This window comes from Styela clava, chromosome 5, assembly GCF_964204865.1.
Source record: "Styela clava chromosome 5, kaStyClav1.hap1.2, whole genome shotgun sequence".
Lineage (NCBI taxonomy): Eukaryota > Metazoa > Chordata > Ascidiacea > Stolidobranchia > Styelidae > Styela > Styela clava.
In genome coordinates, this window is record NC_135254.1 from 4,249,617 (window position 1) to 4,268,120 (window position 18,504).

General features: G+C 40.9%; 25 non-coding genes and 1 pseudogene across 25 annotated transcripts; all 26 read left to right on the forward strand.

Annotated features, from left to right (window-relative positions):
- Nucleotides 1-155: 155 nt before the first annotated feature.
- LOC144423813 (U1 spliceosomal RNA) lies at nucleotides 156-318 on the forward strand. Its single transcript, XR_013476179.1, has one exon. It is a non-coding gene; the product is annotated as a U1 spliceosomal RNA (small nuclear RNA).
- Nucleotides 319-894: 576 nt separating this feature from the next.
- LOC144423357 (U1 spliceosomal RNA) lies at nucleotides 895-1,057 on the forward strand. Its single transcript, XR_013475851.1, has one exon. It is a non-coding gene; the product is annotated as a U1 spliceosomal RNA (small nuclear RNA).
- Nucleotides 1,058-1,590: 533 nt separating this feature from the next.
- On the forward strand, nucleotides 1,591-1,753 carry LOC144423814 (U1 spliceosomal RNA). The gene has a single exon (XR_013476180.1). It is a non-coding gene; the product is annotated as a U1 spliceosomal RNA (small nuclear RNA).
- A 576-nt stretch (nucleotides 1,754-2,329) lies between these two features.
- On the forward strand, nucleotides 2,330-2,492 carry LOC144423405 (U1 spliceosomal RNA). The gene has a single exon (XR_013475899.1). It is a non-coding gene; the product is annotated as a U1 spliceosomal RNA (small nuclear RNA).
- A 589-nt stretch (nucleotides 2,493-3,081) lies between these two features.
- LOC144424049 (U1 spliceosomal RNA) lies at nucleotides 3,082-3,244 on the forward strand. Its single transcript, XR_013476413.1, has one exon. It is a non-coding gene; the product is annotated as a U1 spliceosomal RNA (small nuclear RNA).
- A 592-nt stretch (nucleotides 3,245-3,836) lies between these two features.
- Nucleotides 3,837-3,999, forward strand: LOC144423278 (U1 spliceosomal RNA). Its single transcript, XR_013475772.1, has one exon. It is a non-coding gene; the product is annotated as a U1 spliceosomal RNA (small nuclear RNA).
- A 535-nt stretch (nucleotides 4,000-4,534) lies between these two features.
- On the forward strand, nucleotides 4,535-4,698 carry LOC144423544 (U1 spliceosomal RNA). The gene has a single exon (XR_013476037.1). It is a non-coding gene; the product is annotated as a U1 spliceosomal RNA (small nuclear RNA).
- A 560-nt stretch (nucleotides 4,699-5,258) lies between these two features.
- Nucleotides 5,259-5,421, forward strand: LOC144423815 (U1 spliceosomal RNA). The gene has a single exon (XR_013476181.1). It is a non-coding gene; the product is annotated as a U1 spliceosomal RNA (small nuclear RNA).
- A 592-nt stretch (nucleotides 5,422-6,013) lies between these two features.
- LOC144423280 (U1 spliceosomal RNA) lies at nucleotides 6,014-6,176 on the forward strand. Its single transcript, XR_013475774.1, has one exon. It is a non-coding gene; the product is annotated as a U1 spliceosomal RNA (small nuclear RNA).
- A 535-nt stretch (nucleotides 6,177-6,711) lies between these two features.
- On the forward strand, nucleotides 6,712-6,875 carry LOC144423541 (U1 spliceosomal RNA). Its single transcript, XR_013476034.1, has one exon. It is a non-coding gene; the product is annotated as a U1 spliceosomal RNA (small nuclear RNA).
- A 560-nt stretch (nucleotides 6,876-7,435) lies between these two features.
- LOC144424050 (U1 spliceosomal RNA) lies at nucleotides 7,436-7,599 on the forward strand. Its single transcript, XR_013476414.1, has one exon. It is a non-coding gene; the product is annotated as a U1 spliceosomal RNA (small nuclear RNA).
- Nucleotides 7,600-8,190: 591 nt separating this feature from the next.
- LOC144423360 (U1 spliceosomal RNA) lies at nucleotides 8,191-8,353 on the forward strand. Its single transcript, XR_013475854.1, has one exon. It is a non-coding gene; the product is annotated as a U1 spliceosomal RNA (small nuclear RNA).
- Nucleotides 8,354-8,874: 521 nt separating this feature from the next.
- LOC144423562 (U1 spliceosomal RNA) lies at nucleotides 8,875-9,014 on the forward strand (annotated as a pseudogene).
- Nucleotides 9,015-9,574: 560 nt separating this feature from the next.
- Nucleotides 9,575-9,737, forward strand: LOC144423370 (U1 spliceosomal RNA). The gene has a single exon (XR_013475864.1). It is a non-coding gene; the product is annotated as a U1 spliceosomal RNA (small nuclear RNA).
- A 534-nt stretch (nucleotides 9,738-10,271) lies between these two features.
- Nucleotides 10,272-10,435, forward strand: LOC144423542 (U1 spliceosomal RNA). Its single transcript, XR_013476035.1, has one exon. It is a non-coding gene; the product is annotated as a U1 spliceosomal RNA (small nuclear RNA).
- Nucleotides 10,436-10,995: 560 nt separating this feature from the next.
- LOC144423816 (U1 spliceosomal RNA) lies at nucleotides 10,996-11,158 on the forward strand. The gene has a single exon (XR_013476182.1). It is a non-coding gene; the product is annotated as a U1 spliceosomal RNA (small nuclear RNA).
- A 592-nt stretch (nucleotides 11,159-11,750) lies between these two features.
- On the forward strand, nucleotides 11,751-11,913 carry LOC144423361 (U1 spliceosomal RNA). Its single transcript, XR_013475855.1, has one exon. It is a non-coding gene; the product is annotated as a U1 spliceosomal RNA (small nuclear RNA).
- A 521-nt stretch (nucleotides 11,914-12,434) lies between these two features.
- LOC144423536 (U1 spliceosomal RNA) lies at nucleotides 12,435-12,598 on the forward strand. The gene has a single exon (XR_013476029.1). It is a non-coding gene; the product is annotated as a U1 spliceosomal RNA (small nuclear RNA).
- A 552-nt stretch (nucleotides 12,599-13,150) lies between these two features.
- On the forward strand, nucleotides 13,151-13,313 carry LOC144423479 (U1 spliceosomal RNA). The gene has a single exon (XR_013475973.1). It is a non-coding gene; the product is annotated as a U1 spliceosomal RNA (small nuclear RNA).
- A 592-nt stretch (nucleotides 13,314-13,905) lies between these two features.
- Nucleotides 13,906-14,068, forward strand: LOC144423362 (U1 spliceosomal RNA). Its single transcript, XR_013475856.1, has one exon. It is a non-coding gene; the product is annotated as a U1 spliceosomal RNA (small nuclear RNA).
- Nucleotides 14,069-14,589: 521 nt separating this feature from the next.
- Nucleotides 14,590-14,753, forward strand: LOC144423537 (U1 spliceosomal RNA). The gene has a single exon (XR_013476030.1). It is a non-coding gene; the product is annotated as a U1 spliceosomal RNA (small nuclear RNA).
- A 560-nt stretch (nucleotides 14,754-15,313) lies between these two features.
- On the forward strand, nucleotides 15,314-15,477 carry LOC144423446 (U1 spliceosomal RNA). Its single transcript, XR_013475940.1, has one exon. It is a non-coding gene; the product is annotated as a U1 spliceosomal RNA (small nuclear RNA).
- Nucleotides 15,478-16,065: 588 nt separating this feature from the next.
- On the forward strand, nucleotides 16,066-16,228 carry LOC144423195 (U1 spliceosomal RNA). Its single transcript, XR_013475689.1, has one exon. It is a non-coding gene; the product is annotated as a U1 spliceosomal RNA (small nuclear RNA).
- A 589-nt stretch (nucleotides 16,229-16,817) lies between these two features.
- LOC144423841 (U1 spliceosomal RNA) lies at nucleotides 16,818-16,980 on the forward strand. The gene has a single exon (XR_013476206.1). It is a non-coding gene; the product is annotated as a U1 spliceosomal RNA (small nuclear RNA).
- Nucleotides 16,981-17,556: 576 nt separating this feature from the next.
- On the forward strand, nucleotides 17,557-17,719 carry LOC144423296 (U1 spliceosomal RNA). The gene has a single exon (XR_013475790.1). It is a non-coding gene; the product is annotated as a U1 spliceosomal RNA (small nuclear RNA).
- A 589-nt stretch (nucleotides 17,720-18,308) lies between these two features.
- LOC144423840 (U1 spliceosomal RNA) lies at nucleotides 18,309-18,471 on the forward strand. The gene has a single exon (XR_013476205.1). It is a non-coding gene; the product is annotated as a U1 spliceosomal RNA (small nuclear RNA).
- The last annotated feature ends 33 nt before the right edge of the window (nucleotides 18,472-18,504 follow it).

The following is an 18,504-nucleotide window of genomic DNA, read 5'->3' on the forward strand; positions in this document are numbered from 1 at the left end:
AAAGATTTGAACGCAATGAATCGTATTCTACGTTACTGACAGACGAATCAATTAAAATTGCAACTTTTGCACATATCGTTTTTATTGTTGAGAACTTCTCCTCAACATTTAGCATAGAACATTCATTCATGATGCGCAACCAATCGTCACAAACCATACTTACCTGACGAGGCAGTCAACCGCGATCACGAAGGCGGTTCTGCCTAGGCGAGGTTTAGTCATTGCACCCAGACTAAATTGACCCTAGCGATTATCCCAAATGTGGATAACTCGGTCGTGTAATTTCTGCTAGTGGGGACTGCGTTCGCGCTATCCCTTTTATATATTTGCTCACTACCAATAATCTTGATGTCTTTCGAGTTAGGTCAAAGAGCGGCCACGCTGCTTTCATTAATTGTGGCCGTATTGATCCTCGTTTGGGTGTGTTATATTTCTCATGACCAATCTTACAATCCATTTATTGATATTATTCCATGACATGCTTTGCCATTATCCAAGTTATCCCTTTATCCAATCGTCCTTGCTTGCAGTTCCACATTCAGATTGTGTTGCCATTGATTGAGCAATAGAATGAGCGCCTAGTTTCGGAAATATCGTTATTCTCTGTTTAGGGTACGTATCGGAGCTGCGGCTCTTTGTTTATAGTTTAATGTTTCAACCCCTGGTCCTTGCTATTTCTTGTAAAGTTGTTCAGCTTCATTCTGCATCGGATGGCAAAAAACTCACGATGTATCACATAAAAGATTTGAACGCAATGAATCGTATTCTACGTTACTGACAGACGAATCAATTAAAATTGCAACTTTTGCACATATCGTTTTTATTGTTGAGAACTTCTTCTCAACATTTAGCATAGAACATTCATTCATGATGCGCAACCAATCGTCACAAATCAAACTTACCTGACGGGGCAGTCAACCGTGATCACGTAGGCGGTTCTGCCTAGGCGAGGTTTAGTCATTGCACCCAGACTAAATTGACCCTAGCGATTATCCCAAATGTAGATAACTCGGTCGTGTAATTTCTGCTAGTGGGGACTGCGTTCGCGCTATCCCTTTTATATATTTGCTTACGACCAATATCCTGTTAGCTTACGAGTTAGGTAAATGAGCGGCCACGTTGCTTTCATTAGTTGTGGCCGTATTGATCCTCGTTTGGGTGTGGTATATTTCTCATGACCAATCTTACAATCCATTCATCGATATTATTCCATGACATGCCTTGCCATTATCCAAGTTATTTCCTTTATCCAACCGTCTCTAGATTGATTCCTTATTTGCAGTTCCACATTCAGATTGTGTTGCCATTGATTGAGCAATAGAATGAGCGCCAAGATTTGGAAGTATCATTGTTTGCTGCCCAAGGTACGTATCGGGGCTGCGGCTCTTTGTTTATAGTTTAATATTTCAACCCCTGGTCCTTGCTATTTCTTGTAAAGTTGTTCAGCTTCATTCTGCATCGGATGGCAAAAAACTCACGATGTATCACATAAAATATTTGAACGCAATGAATCGTATTCTACGTTACTGACAGACGAATCAATTAAAATTGCAACTTTTATTCATGATGCGCAACCAATCGTCACAAACCATACTTACCTGACGAGGCAGTCAACCGCGATCACGAAGGCGGTTCTGCCTAGGCGAGGTTTAGTCATTGCACCCAGACTAAATTGACCCTAGCGATTATCCCAAATGTGGATAACTCGGTCGTGTAATTTCTGCTAGTGGGGACTGCGTTCGCGCTATCCCTTTTATATACTTGCTCACTACCAATAATCTTGTTGTCTTTCGAGTTAGGTCAAAGAGCGGCCACGCTGCTTTCATTAGTTGTGGCCGTATTGATCCTCGTTTGGGTGTGTTATATTTCTCATGACCAATCTTACAATCCATTTATTGATATTATTCCATGACATGCTTTGCCATTATCCAAGTTATCCCTTTATCCAACCGTCCTTGCTTGCAGTTCCACATTCAGATTGTGTTGCCATTGATTGAGCAATAGAATGAGCGCCTAGTTTCGGAAATATCGTTATTCTCTGTTTAGGGTACGTATCGGAGCTGCGGCTCTTTGTTTATAGTTTAATGTTTCAACCCCTGGTCCTTGCTATTTCTTGTAAAGTTGTTCAGCTTCATTCTGCATCGGATGGCAAAAAACTCACGATGTATCACATAAAAGATTTGAACGCAATGAATCGTATTCTACGTTACTGACAGACGAATCAATTAAAATTGCAACTTTTGCACATATCGTTTTTATTGTTGAGAACTTCTTTTCAACATTTAGCATAGAACATTCATTCATGATGCGCAACCAATCGTCACAAATCATACTTACCTGACGGGGCAGTCAACCGTGATCACGTGGGCGGTTCTGCCTAGGCGAGGTTTAGTCATTGCACCCAGACTAAATTGACCCTAGCGATTATCCCAAATGTAGATAACTCGGTCGTGTAATTTCTGCTAGTGGGGACTGCGTTCGCGCTATCCCTTTTATATATTTGCTTACGACCAATATCCTGTTAGCTTACGAGTTAGGTCAATGAGCGGCCACGTTGCTTTCATTAGTTGTGGCCGTATTGATCCTCGTTTGGGTGTGGTATATTTCTCATGACCAATCTTACAATCCATTCATTGATATTATTCCATGACATGCCTTGCCATTATCCAAGTTATTTCCTTTATCCAACCGTCTCTAGATTGATTCCTTATTTGCAGTTCCACATTCAGATTTTGTTGCCATTGATTGAGCAATAGAATGAGCGCCAAGATTTGGAAGTATCATTGTTTGCTGTCCAAGGTACGTATCGGGGCTGCGGCTCTTTGTTTATAGTTTATTATTTCAACCCTTGGTCCTTGCTATTTCTTGTAAAGTTGTTCAGCTTCATTCTGCATCGGATGGCAAAAAACTCACGATGTATCACATAAAAGATTTGAACGCAATGAATCGTATTCTACGTTACTGACAGACGAATCAATTAAAATTGCAACTTTTGCACATATCGTTTTTATTGTTGAGAACTTCTTCTCAACGTTTAGCATAGAACATTCATTCATGATGCGCAACCAATCGTCACAAACCATACTTACCTGACGAGGCAGTCAACCGCGATCACGAAGGCGGTTCTGCCTAGGCGAGGTTTAGTCATTGCACCCAGACTAAATTGACCCTAGCGGTTATCCCAAATGTGGATAACTCGGTCGTGTAATTTCTGCTAGTGGGGACTGCGTTCGCGCTATCCCTTTTATATATTTGCTCACGACCAATATCCTGTTGGCTTACGGGTTAGGTCAATGAGCGGCCACGTTGCTTTCATTAGTTGTGGCCGTATTTGATCCTCGTTTGGGTGTGGTATATTTCTCATGAACAATCTTACAATCCATTCATTGATATTACTCCATGACATGCCTTGCCATTATCCAAGTTATTTGCCTCATCCAACCGTCTCTAGATTGATTCCTTATTTGCAGTTCCACATTCAGATTGTGTTGCCATTGATTGAGCAATAGAATGAGCGCCAAGATTTGGAAGTATAATTGTTTGCTGTCCAAGGGTACGTATTGGGGCTGTGGCTCTTTGTTTGTAGTTTATTATTTTAAACCCTGGCTCTTTGCTATTTCTTGTAAAGTTGTTCAGCTTCATTCTGCATCGGATGGCAAAGAACTCGCGATGTATCACATAAAAGATTTGAACGCAATGAATCGTATTCTACGTTACTGACAGACGAATCAATTAAAATTGCAACTTTTGCACATATCGTTTTTATTGTTGAGAACTTCTTCTCAACGTTTAGCATAGAACATTCATTCATGATGCGCAACCAATCGTCACAAATCATACTTACCTGACGGGGCAGTCAACCGTGATCACGTAGGCGGTTCTGCCTAGGCGAGGTTTAGTCATTGCACCCAGACTAAATTGACCCTAGCGATTATCCCAAATGTGGATAACTCGGTCGTGTAATTTCTGCTAGTGGGGACTGCGTTCGCGCTATCCATTTTGTATATTTGCTCACTACCAATAATCCTGTTGGCTTTCGAGTTAGGTCAATGAGCGGCAACGTTGCTTTCATTAGTTGTGGCCGTATTGATCCTCGTATAGGTGTGTTATATTTCTCATGACCAATCTTACAATCCATTTATTGATATTATTCCATGACATGCCTTGCCATTATCCAAGTTATTTTCTTTATCCAACCGTCTCTAGATTGATTCCTTATTTGCAGTTCCACATTCAGATTGTGTTGCCATTGATTGAGCAATAGAATGATCGCCAAGATTTGGAAGTATCATTGTTTGCTGTCCAAGGTACGTATTGGGGTTCAGCTACATTCTGCATCGGATGGCAAAGAACTCGCGATGTATCACATAAAAGATTTGAACGCAATGAATCGTATTCTACGTTACTGACAGACGAATCAATTAAAATTGCAAATTTTGCACATATCGTTTTTATTGTTGAGATTGTTGAGAACTTCTTCTCAACATTTAGCATAGAACATTCATTCATGATGCGCAACCAATCGTCACAAATCATACTTACCTGACGAGGCAGTCAACCGCGATCACGAAGACGGTTCTGCCTAGGCGAGGTTTGGTCATTGCACCCAGACTAAATTGACCCTAGCGATTATCCCAAATGTAGATAACTCGGTCGTGTAATTTCTGCTAGTGGGGACTGCTTACGACCAATATCCTGTTAGCTTACGAGTTAGGTCAATGAGCGGCCACGTTGCTTTCATTAGTTGTGGTCGTATTGATCCTCGTTTGGGTGTGGTATATTTCTCATGACCAATCTTACAATCCATTCATTGATATTATTCCATGACATGCCTTGCCATTATCCAAGTTATTTCCTTTATCCAACCGTCTCTAGATTGATTCCTTATTTGCAGTTCCACATTCAGATTGTGTTGCCATTGATTGAGCAATAGAATGAGCGCCAAGATTTGGAAGTATCATTGTTTGCTGTCCAAGGTACGTATCGGGGCTGCGGCTCTTTGTTTATAGTTTAATATTTCAACCCCTGGTCCTTGCTATTTCTTGTAAAGTTGTTCAGCTTCATTTTGCATCGGATGGCAAAAAACTCACGATGTATCACATAAAAGATTTGAACGCAATGAATCGTATTCTACGTTACTGACAGACGAATCAATTAAAATTGCAACTTTTGCACATATCGTTTTTATTGTTGAGAACTTCTTCTCAACGTTTAGCATAGAACATTCATTTATGATGCGCAACCAATCGTCACAAACCATACTTACCTGACGAGGCAGTCAACCGCGATCACGAAGGCGGTTCTGCCTAGGCGAGGTTTAGTCATTGCACCCAGACTAAATTGACCCTAGCGATTATCCCAAATGTGGATAACTCGGTCGTGTAATTTCTGCTAGTGGGGACTGCGTTCGCGCTATCCCTTTTATATATTTGCTCACGACCAATATCCTGTTGGCTTACGGGTTAGGTCAATGAGCGGCCACGTTGCTTTCATTAGTTGTGGCCGTATTTGATCCTCGTTTGGGTGTGGTATATTTCTCATGAACAATCTTACAATCCATTCATTGATATTGCTCCATGACATGCCTTGCCATTATCCAAGTTATTTGCCTCATCCAACCGTCTCTAGATTGATTCCTTATTTGCAGTTCCACATTCAGATTGTGTTGCCATTGATTGAGCAATAGAATGAGCGCCAAGATTTGGAAGTATAATTGTTTGCTGTCCAAGGGTACGTATTGGGGCTGTGGCTCTTTGTTTATAGTTTATTATTTTAAACCCTGGCTCTTTGCTATTTCTTGTAAAGTTGTTCAGCTTCATTCTGCATCGGATGGCAAAGAACTCGCGATGTATCACATAAAAGATTTGAACGCAATGAATCGTATTCTACGTTACTGACAGACGAATCAATTAAAATTGCAACTTTTGCACATATCGTTTTTATTGTTGAGAACTTCTTCTCAACATTTAGCATAGAACATTCATTCATGATGCGCAACCAATCGTCACAAATCATACTTACCTGACGGGGCAGTCAACCGTGATCACGTAGGCGGTTCTGCCTAGGCGAGGTTTAGTCATTGCACCCAGACTAAATTGACCCTAGCGATTATCCCAAATGTGGATAACTCGGTCGTGTAATTTCTGCTAGTGGGGACTGCGTTCGCGCTATCCATTTTGTATATTTGCTCACTACCAATAATCCTGTTGGCTTTCGAGTTAGGTCAATGAGCGGCCACGTTGCTTTCATTAGTTGTGGCCGTATTGATCCTCGTATAGGTGTGTTATATTTCTCATGACCAATCTTACAATCCATTTATTGATATTATTCCATGACATGCCTTGCCATTATCCAAGTTATTTTCTTTATCCAACCGTCTCTAGATTGATTCCTTATTTGCAGTTCCACATTCAGATTGTGTTGCCATTGATTGAGCAATAGAATGATCGCCAAGATTTGGAAGTATCATTGTTTGCTGTCCAAGGTACGTATTGGGGTTCAGCTACATTCTGCATCGGATGGCAAAGAACTCGCGATGTATCACATAAAAGATTTGAACGCAATGAATCGTATTCTACGTTACTGACAGACGAATCAATTAAAATTGCAAATTTTGCACATATCGTTTTTATTGTTGAGATTGTTGAGAACTTCTTCTCAACATTTAGCATAGAACATTCATTCATGATGCGCAACCAATCGTCACAAATCATACTTACCTGACGAGGCAGTCAACCGCGATCACGAAGACGGTTCTGCCTAGGCGAGGTTTAGTCATTGCACCCAGACTAAATTGACCCTAGCGATTATCCCAAATGTAGATAACTCGGTCGTGTAATTTCTGCTAGTGGGGACTGCTTACGACCAATATCCTGTTAGCTTACGAGTTAGGTCAATGAGCGGCCACGTTGCTTTCATTAGTTGTGGTCGTATTGATCCTCGTTTGGGTGTGGTATATTTCTCATGACCAATCTTACAATCCATTCATTGATATTATTCCATGACATGCCTTGCCATTATCCAAGTTATTTCCTTTATCCAACCGTCTCTAGATTGATTCCTTATTTGCAGTTCCACATTCAGATTGTGTTGCCATTGATTGAGCAATAGAATGAGCGCCAAGATTTGGAAGTATCATTGTTTGCTGTCCAAGGTACGTATCGGGGCTGCGGCTCTTTGTTTATAGTTTAATATTTCAACCCCTGGTCCTTGCTATTTCTTGTAAAGTTGTTCAGCTTCATTCTGCATCGGATGGCAAAAAACTTACGATGTATCACATAAAAGATTTGAACGCAATGAATCGTATTCTACGTTACTGACAGACGAATCAATTAAAATTGCAACTTTTGCACATATCGTTTTTATTGTTGAGAACTTCTTCTCAACGTTTAGCATAGAACATTCATTCATGATGCGCAACCAATCGTCACAAACCATACTTACCTGACGAGGCAGTCAACCGCGATCACGAAGGCGGTTCTGCCTAGGCGAGGTTTAGTCATTGCACCCAGACTAAATTGACCCTAGCGATTATCCCAAATGTGGATAACTCGGTCGTGTAATTTCTGCTAGTGGGGACTGCGTTCGCGCTATTCCTTTTATATATTTGCTCACGACCAATATCCTGTTGGCTTACGGGTTAGGTCAATGAGCGGCCACGTTGCTTTCATTAGTTGTGGCCGTATTTGATCCTCGTTTGGGTGTGGTATATTTCTCATGAACAATCTTACAATCCATTCATTGATATTACTCCATGACATGCCTTGCCATTATCCAAGTTATTTGCCTCATCCAACCGTCTCTAGATTGATTCCTTATTTGCAGTTCCACATTCAGATTGTGTTGCCATTGATTGAGCAATAGAATGAGCGCCAAGATTTGGAAGTATAATTGTTTGCTGTCCAAGGGTACGTATTGGGGCTGTGGCTCTTTGTTTATAGTTTATTATTTTAAACCCTGGCTCTTTGCTATTTCTTGTAAAGTTGTTCAGCTTCATTCTGCATCGGATGGCAAAGAACTCGCGATGTATCACATAAAAGATTTGAACGCAATGAATCGTATTCTACGTTACTGACAGACGAATCAATTAAAATTGCAACTTTTGCACATATCGTTTTTATTGTTGAGAACTTCTTCTCAACATTTAGCATAGAACATTCATTCATGATGCGCAACCAATCGTCACAAATCATACTTACCTGACGGGGCAGTCAACCGTGATCACGTAGGCGTTTCTGCCTAGGCGAGGTTTAGTCATTGCACCCAGACTAAATTGACCCTAGCGATTATCCCAAATGTGGATAACTCGGTCGTGTAATTTCTGCTAGTGGGGACTGCGTTCGCGCTATCCATTTTGTATATTTGCTCACTACCAATAATCCTGTTGGCTTTCGAGTTAGGTCAATGAGCGGCCACGTTGCTTTCATTAGTTGTGGCCGTATTGATCCTCGTATAGGTGTGTTATATTTCTCATGACCAATCTTACAATCCATTTATTGATATTATGACATGCCTTGCCATTATCCAAGTTATTTCCTTTATCCAACCGTCTCTAGATTGATTCCTTATTTGCAGTTCCACATTCAGATTGTGTTGCCATTGATTGAGCAATAGAATGAGCGCCAAGATTTGGAAGTATCATTGTTTGCTGTCCAAGGTACGTATTGGGGTTCAGCTACATTCTGCATCGGATGGCAAAGAACTCGCGATGTATCACATAAAAGATTTGAACGCAATGAATCGTATTCTACGTTACTGACAGACGAATCAATTAAAATTGCAAATTTTGCACATATCGTTTTTATTGTTGAGAACTTCTTCTCAACATTTAGCATAGAACATTCATTCATGATGCGCAACCAATCGTCGCAAATCATACTTACCTGACGAGGCAGTCAACCGCGATCACGAAGACGGTTCTGCCTAGGCGAGGTTGACCCTAGCGATTATCCCAAATGTAGATAACTCGGTCGTGTAATTTCTGCTAGTGGGGACTGCTTACGACCAATATCCTGTTAGCTTACGAGTTAGGTCAATGAGCGGCCACGTTGCTTTCATTAGTTGTGGTCGTATTGATCCTCGTTTGGGTGTGGTATATTTCTCATGACCAATCTTACAATCCCTTCATTGATATTATTCCATGACATGCCTTGCCATTATCCAAGTTATTTCCTTTATCCAACCGTCTCTAGATTGATTCCTTATTTGCAGTTCCACATTCAGATTGTGTTGCCATTGATTGAGCAATAGAATGAGCGCCAAGATTTGGAAGTATCATTGTTTGCTGTCCAAGGTACGTATCGGGGCTGCGGCTCTTTGTTTATAGTTTAATATTTCAACCCCTGGTCCTTGCTATTTCTTGTAAAGTTGTTCAGCTTCATTCTGCATCGGATGGCAAAAAACTCACGATGTATCACATAAAAGATTTGAACGCAATGAATCGTAATCTACGTTACTGACAGACAAATCAATAAAAATTGCAACTTTTGCACATATCGTTTTTATTGTTGAGAACTTCTTCTCAACATTTAGCATAGAACATTCATTCATGATGCGCAACCAATCGTCACAAACCAAACTTACCTGACGAGGCAGTCAACCGCGATCACGAAGGCGGTTCTGTCTAGGCGAGGTTTAGTCATTGCACCCAGACTAAATTGACCCTAGCGATTATCCCAAATGTTGGTAACTTGGTCGTGTAATTTCTGCTAGTGGGGACTGCGTTCGCGCTATCCCTTTTATATATTTGCTCACGACCAATATTCTGTTGGCTTACGAGTTAGGTCAATGAGCGGCCACGTTGCTTTCATTAGTTGTGGCCGTATTGATCCTCGTATAGGTGTGTTATATTTCTCATGACCAATCTTACAATCCATTTATTGATATTATTCCATGACATGCCTTGCCATTATCCAAGTTATTTTCTTTATCCAACCGTCTCTAGATTGATTCCTTATTTGCAGTTCCACATTCAGATTGTGTTGCCATTGATTGAGCAATAGAATGATCGCCAAGATTTGGAAGTATCATTGTTTGCTGTCCAAGGTACGTATTGGGGTTCAGCTACATTCTGCATCGGATGGCAAAGAACTCGCGATGTATCACATAAAAGATTTGAACGCAATGAAGCGTATTCTACGTTACTGACAGACGAATCAATTAAAATTGCAAATTTTGCACATATCGTTTTTATTGTTGAGATTGTTGAGAACTTCTTCTCAACATTTAGCATAGAACATTCATTCATGATGCGCAACCAATCGTCACAAATCATACTTACCTGACGAGGCAGTCAACCGCGATCACGAAGACGGTTCTGCCTAGGCGAGGTTTAGTCATTGCACCCAGACTAAATTGACCCTAGCGATTATCCCAAATGTAGATAACTCGGTCGTGTAATTTCTGCTAGTGGGGACTGCTTACGACCAATATCCTGTTAGCTTACGAGTTAGGTCAATGAGCGGCCACGTTGCTTTCATTAGTTGTGGTCGTATTGATCCTCGTTTGGGTGTGGTATATTTCTCATGACCAATCTTACAATCCATTCATTGATATTATTCCATGACATGCCTTGCCATTATCCAAGTTATTTCCTTTATCCAACCGTCTCTAGATTGATTCCTTATTTGCAGTTCCACATTCAGATTGTGTTGCCATTGATTGAGCAATAGAATGAGCGCCAAGATTTGGAAGTATCATTGTTTGCTGTCCAAGGTACGTATCGGGGCTGCGGCTCTTTGTTTATAGTTTAATATTTCAACCCCTGGTCCTTGCTATTTCTTGTAAAGTTGTTCAGCTTCATTCTGCATCGGATGGCAAAAAACTCACGATGTATCACATAAAAGATTTGAACGCAATGAATCGTATTCTACGTTACTGACAGACGAATCAATTAAAATTGCAACTTTTGCACATATCGTTTTTATTGTTGAGAACTTCTTCTCAACGTTTAGCATAGAACATTCATTCATGATGCGCAACCAATCGTCACAAACCATACTTACCTGACGAGGCAGTCAACCGCGATCACGAAGGCGGTTCTGCCTAGGCGAGGTTTAGTCATTGCACCCAGACTAAATTGACCCTAGCGATTATCCCAAATGTGGATAACTCGGTCGTGTAATTTCTGCTAGTGGGGACTGCGTTCGCGCTATCCCTTTTATATATTTGCTCACGACCAATATCCTGTTGGCTTACGGGTTAGGTCAATGAGCGGCCACGTTGCTTTCATTAGTTGTGGCCGTATTTGATCCTCGTTTGGGTGTGGTATATTTCTCATGAACAATCTTACAATCCATTCATTGATATTACTCCATGACATGCCTTGCCATTATCCAAGTTATTTGCCTCATCCAACCGTCTCTAGATTGATTCCTTATTTGCAGTTCCACATTCAGATTGTGTTGCCATTGATTGAGCAATAGAATGAGCGCCAAGATTTGGAAGTATAATTGTTTGCTGTCCAAGGGTACGTATTGGGGCTGTGGCTCTTTGTTTATAGTTTATTATTTTAAACCCTGGCTCTTTGCTATTTCTTGTAAAGTTGTTCAGCTTCATTCTGCATCGGATGGCAAAGAACTCGCGATGTATCACATAAAAGATTTGAACGCAATGAATCGTATTCTACGTTACTGACAGACGAATCAATTAAAATTGCAACTTTTGCACATATCGTTTTTATTGTTGAGAACTTCTTCTCAACATTTAGCATAGAACATTCATTCATGATGCGCAACCAATCGTCACAAACCATACTTACCTGACGGGGCAGTCAACCGTGATCACGTAGGCGTTTCTGCCTAGGCGAGGTTTAGTCATTGCACCCAGACTAAATTGACCCTAGCGATTATCCCAAATGTGGATAACTCGGTCGTGTAATTTCTGCTAGTGGGGACTGCGTTCGCGCTATCCATTTTGTATATTTGCTCACTACCAATAATCCTGTTGGCTTTCGAGTTAGGTCAATGAGCGGCCAAGTTGCTTTCATTAGTTGTGGTCGTATTGATCCTCGTATAGGTGTGTTATATTTCTCATGACCAATCTTACAATCCATTTATTGATATTATGACATGCCTTGCCATTATCCAAGTTATTTCCTTTATCCAACCGTCTCTAGATTGATTCCTTATTTGCAGTTCCACATTCAGATTGTGTTGCCATTGATTGAGCAATAGAATGAGCGCCAAGATTTGGAAGTATCATTGTTTGCTGTCCAAGGTACGTATTGGGGTTCAGCTACATTCTGCATCGGATGGCAAAGAACTCGCGATGTATCACATAAAAGATTTGAACGCAATGAATCGTATTCTACGTTACTGACAGACGAATCAATTAAAATTGCAAATTTTGCACATATCGTTTTTATTGTTGAGAACTTCTTCTCAACATTTAGCATAGAACATTCATTCATGATGCGCAACCAATCGTCGCAAATCATACTTACCTGACGAGGCAGTCAACCGCGATCACGAAGACGGTTCTGCCTAGGCGAGGTTTAGTCATTGCACCCAGACTAGATTGACCCTAGCGATTATCCCAAATGTAGATAACTCGGTCGTGTAATTTCTGCTAGTGGGGACTGCTTACGACCAATATCCTGTTAGCTTACGAGTTAGGTCAATGAGCGGCCACGTTGCTTTCATTAGTTGTGGTCGTATTGATCCTCGTTTGGGTGTGGTATATTTCTCATGACCAATCCCTTCATTGATATTATTCCATGACATGCCTTGCCATTATCCAAGTTATTTCCTTTATCCAACCGTCTCTAGATTGATTCCTTATTTGCAGTTCCACATTCAGATTGTGTTGCCATTGATTGAGCAATAGAATGAGCGCCAAGATTTGGAAGTATCATTGTTTGCTGTCCAAGGTACGTATCGGGGCTGCGGCTCTTTGTTTATAGTTTAATATTTCAACCCCTGGTCCTTGCTATTTCTTGTAAAGTTGTTCAGCTTCATTCTGCATCGGATGGCAAAAAACTCACGATGTATCACATAAAAGATTTGAACGCAATGAATCGTAATCTACGTTACTGACAGACGAATCAATAAAAATTGCAACTTTTGCACATATCGTTTTTATTGTTGAGAACTTCTTCTCAACATTTAGCATAGAACATTCATTCATGATGCGCAACCAATCGTCACAAACCAAACTTACCTGACGAGGCAGTCAACCGCGATCACGAAGGCGGTTCTGTCTAGGCGAGGTTTAGTCATTGCACCCAGACTAAATTGACCCTAGCGATTATCCCAAATGTTGGTAACTTGGTCGTGTAATTTCTGCTAGTGGGGACTGCTTTCGCGCTATCCCTTTTATATATTTGCTCACGACCAATATCCTGTTGGCTTACGAGTTAGGTCAATGAGCGGCCACGTTGCTTTCATTAGTTGTGGCCGTATTTGATCCTCGTTTGGGTGTGGTATATTTCTCATGAACAATCTTACAATCCATTCATTGATATTACTCCATGACATGCCTTGCCATTATCCAAGTTATTTGCCTCATCCAACCGTCTCTAGATTGATTCCTTATTTGCAGTTCCACATTCAGATTGTGTTGCCATTGATTGAGCAATAGAATGAGCGCCAAGATTTGGAAGTATAATTGTTTGCTGTCCAAGGGTACGTATTGGGGCTGTGGCTCTTTGTTTATAGTTTATTATTTTAAACCCTGGCTCTTTGCTATTTCTTGTAAAGTTGTTCAGCTTCATTCTGCATCGGATGGCAAAGAACTCGCGATGTATCACATAAAAGATTTGAACGCAATGAATCGTATTCTACGTTACTGACAGACGAATCAATTAAAATTGCAACTTTTGCACATATCGTTTTTATTGTTGAGAACTTCTTCTCAACATTTAGCATAGAACATTCATTCATGATGCGCAACCAATCGTCACAAACCATACTTACCTGACGGGGCAGTCAACCGTGATCACGTAGGCGTTTCTGCCTAGGCGAGGTTTAGTCATTGCACCCAGACTAAATTGACCCTAGCGATTATCCCAAATGTGGATAACTCGGTCGTGTAATTTCTGCTAGTGGGGACTGCGTTCGCGCTATCCATTTTGTATATTTGCTCACTACCAATAATCCTGTTGGCTTTCGAGTTAGGTCAATGAGCGGCCACGTTGCTTTCATTAGTTGTGGCCGTATTGATCCTCGTATAGGTGTGTTATATTTCTCATGACCAATCTTACAATCCATTTATTGATATTATGACATGCCTTGCCATTATCCAAGTTATTTCCTTTATCCAACCGTCTCTAGATTGATTCCTTATTTGCAGTTCCACATTCAGATTGTGTTGCCATTGATTGAGCAATAGAATGACCGCCAAGATTTGGAAGTATCATTGTTTGCTGTCCAAGGTACGTATTGGGGTTCAGCTACATTCTGCATCGGATGGCAAAGAACTCGCGATGTATCACATAAAAGATTTGAACGCAATGAATCGTATTCTACGTTACTGACAGACGAATCAATTAAAATTGCAAATTTTGCACATATCGTTTTTATTGTTGAGAACTTCTTCTCAACATTTAGCATAGAACATTCATTCATGATGCGCAACCAATCGTCGCAAATCATACTTACCTGACGAGGCAGTCAACCGCGATCACGAAGACGGTTCTGCCTAGGCGAGGTTTAGTCATTGCACCCAGACTAGATTGACCCTAGCGATTATCCCAAATGTAGATAACTCGGTCGTGTAATTTCTGCTAGTGGGGACTGCTTACGACCAATATCCTGTTAGCTTACGAGTTAGGTCAATGAGCGGCCACGTTGCTTTCATTAGTTGTGGTCGTATTGATCCTCGTTTGGGTGTGGTATATTTCTCATGACCAATCTTACAATCCCTTCATTGATATTATTCCATGACATGCCTTGCCATTATCCAAGTTATTTCCTTTATCCAACCGTCTCTAGATTGATTCCTTATTTGCAGTTCCACATTCAGATTGTGTTGCCATTGATTGAGCAATAGAATGAGCGCCAAGATTTGGAAGTATCATTGTTTGCTGTCCAAGGTACGTATCGGGGCTGCGGCTCTTTGTTTATAGTTTAATATTTCAACCCCTGGTCCTTGCTATTTCTTGTAAAGTTGTTCAGCTTCATTCTGCATCGGATGGCAAAAAACTCACGATGTATCACATAAAAGATTTGAACGCAATGAATCGTAATCTACGTTACTGACAGACGAATCAATAAAAATTGCAACTTTTGCACATATCGTTTTTATTGTTGAGAACTTCTTCTCAACATTTAGCATAGAACATTCATTCATGATGCGCAACCAATCGTCACAAACCAAACTTACCTGACGAGGCAGTCAACCGCGATCACGAAGGCGGTTCTGTCTAGGCGAGGTTTAGTCATTGCACCCAGACTGAATTGACCCTAGCGATTATCCCAAATGTTGGTAACTTGGTCGTGTAATTTCTGCTAGTGGGGACTGCGTTCGCGCTATTCCTTTTATATATTTGCTCACGACCAATATTCAGTTGGCTTACGATTTAGGTCAATGAGCGGCCACGTTGCTTTCATTAGTTGTGGCCGTATTGATCCTCGTTTAGGTGTGGTATATTTCTCATGAACAATCTTACAATCCATTCATTGATATTATTCCATGACATGCCTTGCCATTATCCAAGTTATTTCCTTTATCCAACCGTCTCTAGATTGATTCCTTATTTGCAGTTCCACATTCAGATTGTGTTGCCATTGATTGAGCAATAGAATGAGCGCCAAGATTTGGAAGTATCATTGTTTGCTGTCCAAGGTACGTATCGGTGCTGCGGCTCTTTGTTTATAGTTCAATATTTCAATCCCTGGTCCTTGCTATTTCTTGTAAAGTTGTTCAGCTTCATTCTGCATCGGATGGCAAAAAACTCACGATGTATCACATAAAAGATTTGAACGCAATGAATCGTATTCTACGTTACTGACAGACGAATCAATTAAAATTGCAACTTTTGCACATATCGTTTTTATTGTTGAGAACTTCTTCTCAACATGTAGCATAAAACATTCATTCATGATGCGCAACCAATCGTCACAAACCATACTTACCTGACGAGGCAGTCAACCGCGATCACGAAGGCGCTTCTGCCTAGGCGAGGTTTAGTCGTTGCACCCAGACTAAATTGACCCTAGCGATTATCCCAAATGTGGATAACTCGGTCGTGTAATTTCTGCTAGTGGGGACTGCGTTCGCGCTATCCCTTTTATATATTTGCTCACGACCAATATCCTGTTGGCTTACGAGTTAGGTCAATGAGCGGCCACGTTACTTTCATTAGTTGTGGCCGTATTGATCCTCGTTTGGGTGTGGTATATTTCTCATGAACAATCTTACAATCCATTCATTGATATTATTCCATGACATGCCTTGCCATTATCCAAGTTATTTCCTTTATCCAACCGTCTCTAGATTGATTCCTTATTTGCAGTTCCACATTCAGATTGTGTTGCCATTGATTGAGCAATAGAATGAGCGCCAAGATTTGGAAGTATCATTGTTTGCTGTCCAAGGTACGTATCGGGGCTGCGGCTCTTTGTTTATAGTTTAATATTTCAACCCCTGGTCCTTGCTATTTCTTGTAAAGTTGTTCAGCTTCATTCTGCATCGGATGGCAAAAAACTCACGATGTATCACATAAAAGATTTGAACGCAATGAATCGTATTCCACGTTACTGACAGACGAATCAATTAAAATTGCAACTTTTGCACATATCGTTTTTATTGTTGAGAACTTCTTCTCAACATTTAGCATAGAACATTCATTCATGATGCGCAACCAATCGTCACAAACCATACTTACCTGACGGGGCAGTCAACCGCGATCACGAAGGCGGTTCTGCCTAGGCGAGGTTTAGTCATTGCACCCAGACTAAATTGACCCTAGCGATTATCCCAAATGTGGATAACTCGGTCGTGTAATTTCTGCTAGTGGGGACTGCGTTCGCGCTATCCCTTTTATATATTTGCTCACTACCAATAATCTTGTTGTCTTTCGAGTTAGGTCAAAGAGCGGCCACGCTGCTTTCATTAGTTGTGGCCGTATTGATCCTCGTTTGGGTGTGTTATATTTCTCATGACCAATCTTACAATCCATTTATTGATATTATTCCATGACATGCTTTGCCATTATCCAAGTTATCCCTTTATCCAACCGTCCTTGCTTGCAGTTCCACATTCAGATTGTGTTGCCATTGATTGAGCAATAGAATGAGCGCCTAGTTTCGGAAATATCGTTATTCTCTGTTTAGGGTACGTATCGGAGCTGCGGCTCTTTGTTTATAGTTTAATGTTTCAACCCCTGGTCCTTGCTATTTCTTGTAAAGTTGTTCAGCTTCATTCTGCATCGGATGGCAAAAAACTCACGATGTATCACATAAAAGATTTGAACGCAATGAATCGTATTCTACGTTACTGACAGACGAATCAATTAAAATTGCAACTTTTGCACATATCGTTTTTATTGTTGAGAACTTCTTCTCAACATTTAGCATAGAACATTCATTCATGATGCGCAACCAATCGTCACAAATCATACTTACCTGACGGGGCAGTCAACCGTGATCACGTAGGCGGTTCTGCCTAGGCGAGGTTTAGTCATTGCACCCAGACTAAATTGACCCTAGCGATTATCCCAAATGTAGATAACTCGGTCGTGTAATTTTTGCTAGTGGGGACTGCGTTCGCGCTATCCCTTTTATATATTTGCTTACGACCAATATCCTGTTAGCTTACGAGTTAGGTAAATGAGCGGCCACGTTGCTTTCATTAGTTGTGGCCGTATTGATCCTCGTTTGGGTGTGGTATATTTCTCATGACCAATCTTACAATCCATTCATCGATATTATTCCATGACATGCCTTGCCATTATCCAAGTTATTTCCTTTATCCAACCGTCTCTAGATTGATTCCTTATTTGCAGTTCCACATTCAGATTGTGTTGCCATTGATTGAGCAATAGAATGAGCGCCAAGATTTGGAAGTATCATTGTTTGCTGTCCAAGGTACGTATCGGGGCTGCGGCTCTTTGTTTATAGTTTAATATTTCAACCCCTGGTCCTTGCTATTTCTTGTAAAGTTGTTCAGCTTCATTCTGCATCGGATGGCAAAAAACTCACGATGTATCACATAAAAGATTTGAACGCAATGAATCGTATTCTACGTTACTGACAGACGAATCAATTAAAATTGCAACTTTTGCACATATCGTTTTTATTGTGGAGAACTTCTTCTCAACGTTTAGCATAGAACATTCATTCATGATGCGCAACCAATCGTCACAAACCATACTTACCTGACGAGGCAGTCAACCGCGATCACGAAGGCGGTTCTGCCTAGGCGAGGTTTAGTCATTGCACCCAGACTAAATTGACCCTGGCGATTATCCCAAATGTGGATAACTCGGTCGTGTAATTTCTGCTAGTGGGGACTGCGTTCGCGCTATCCCTTTTATATATTTGCTCACGACCAATATCCTGTTGG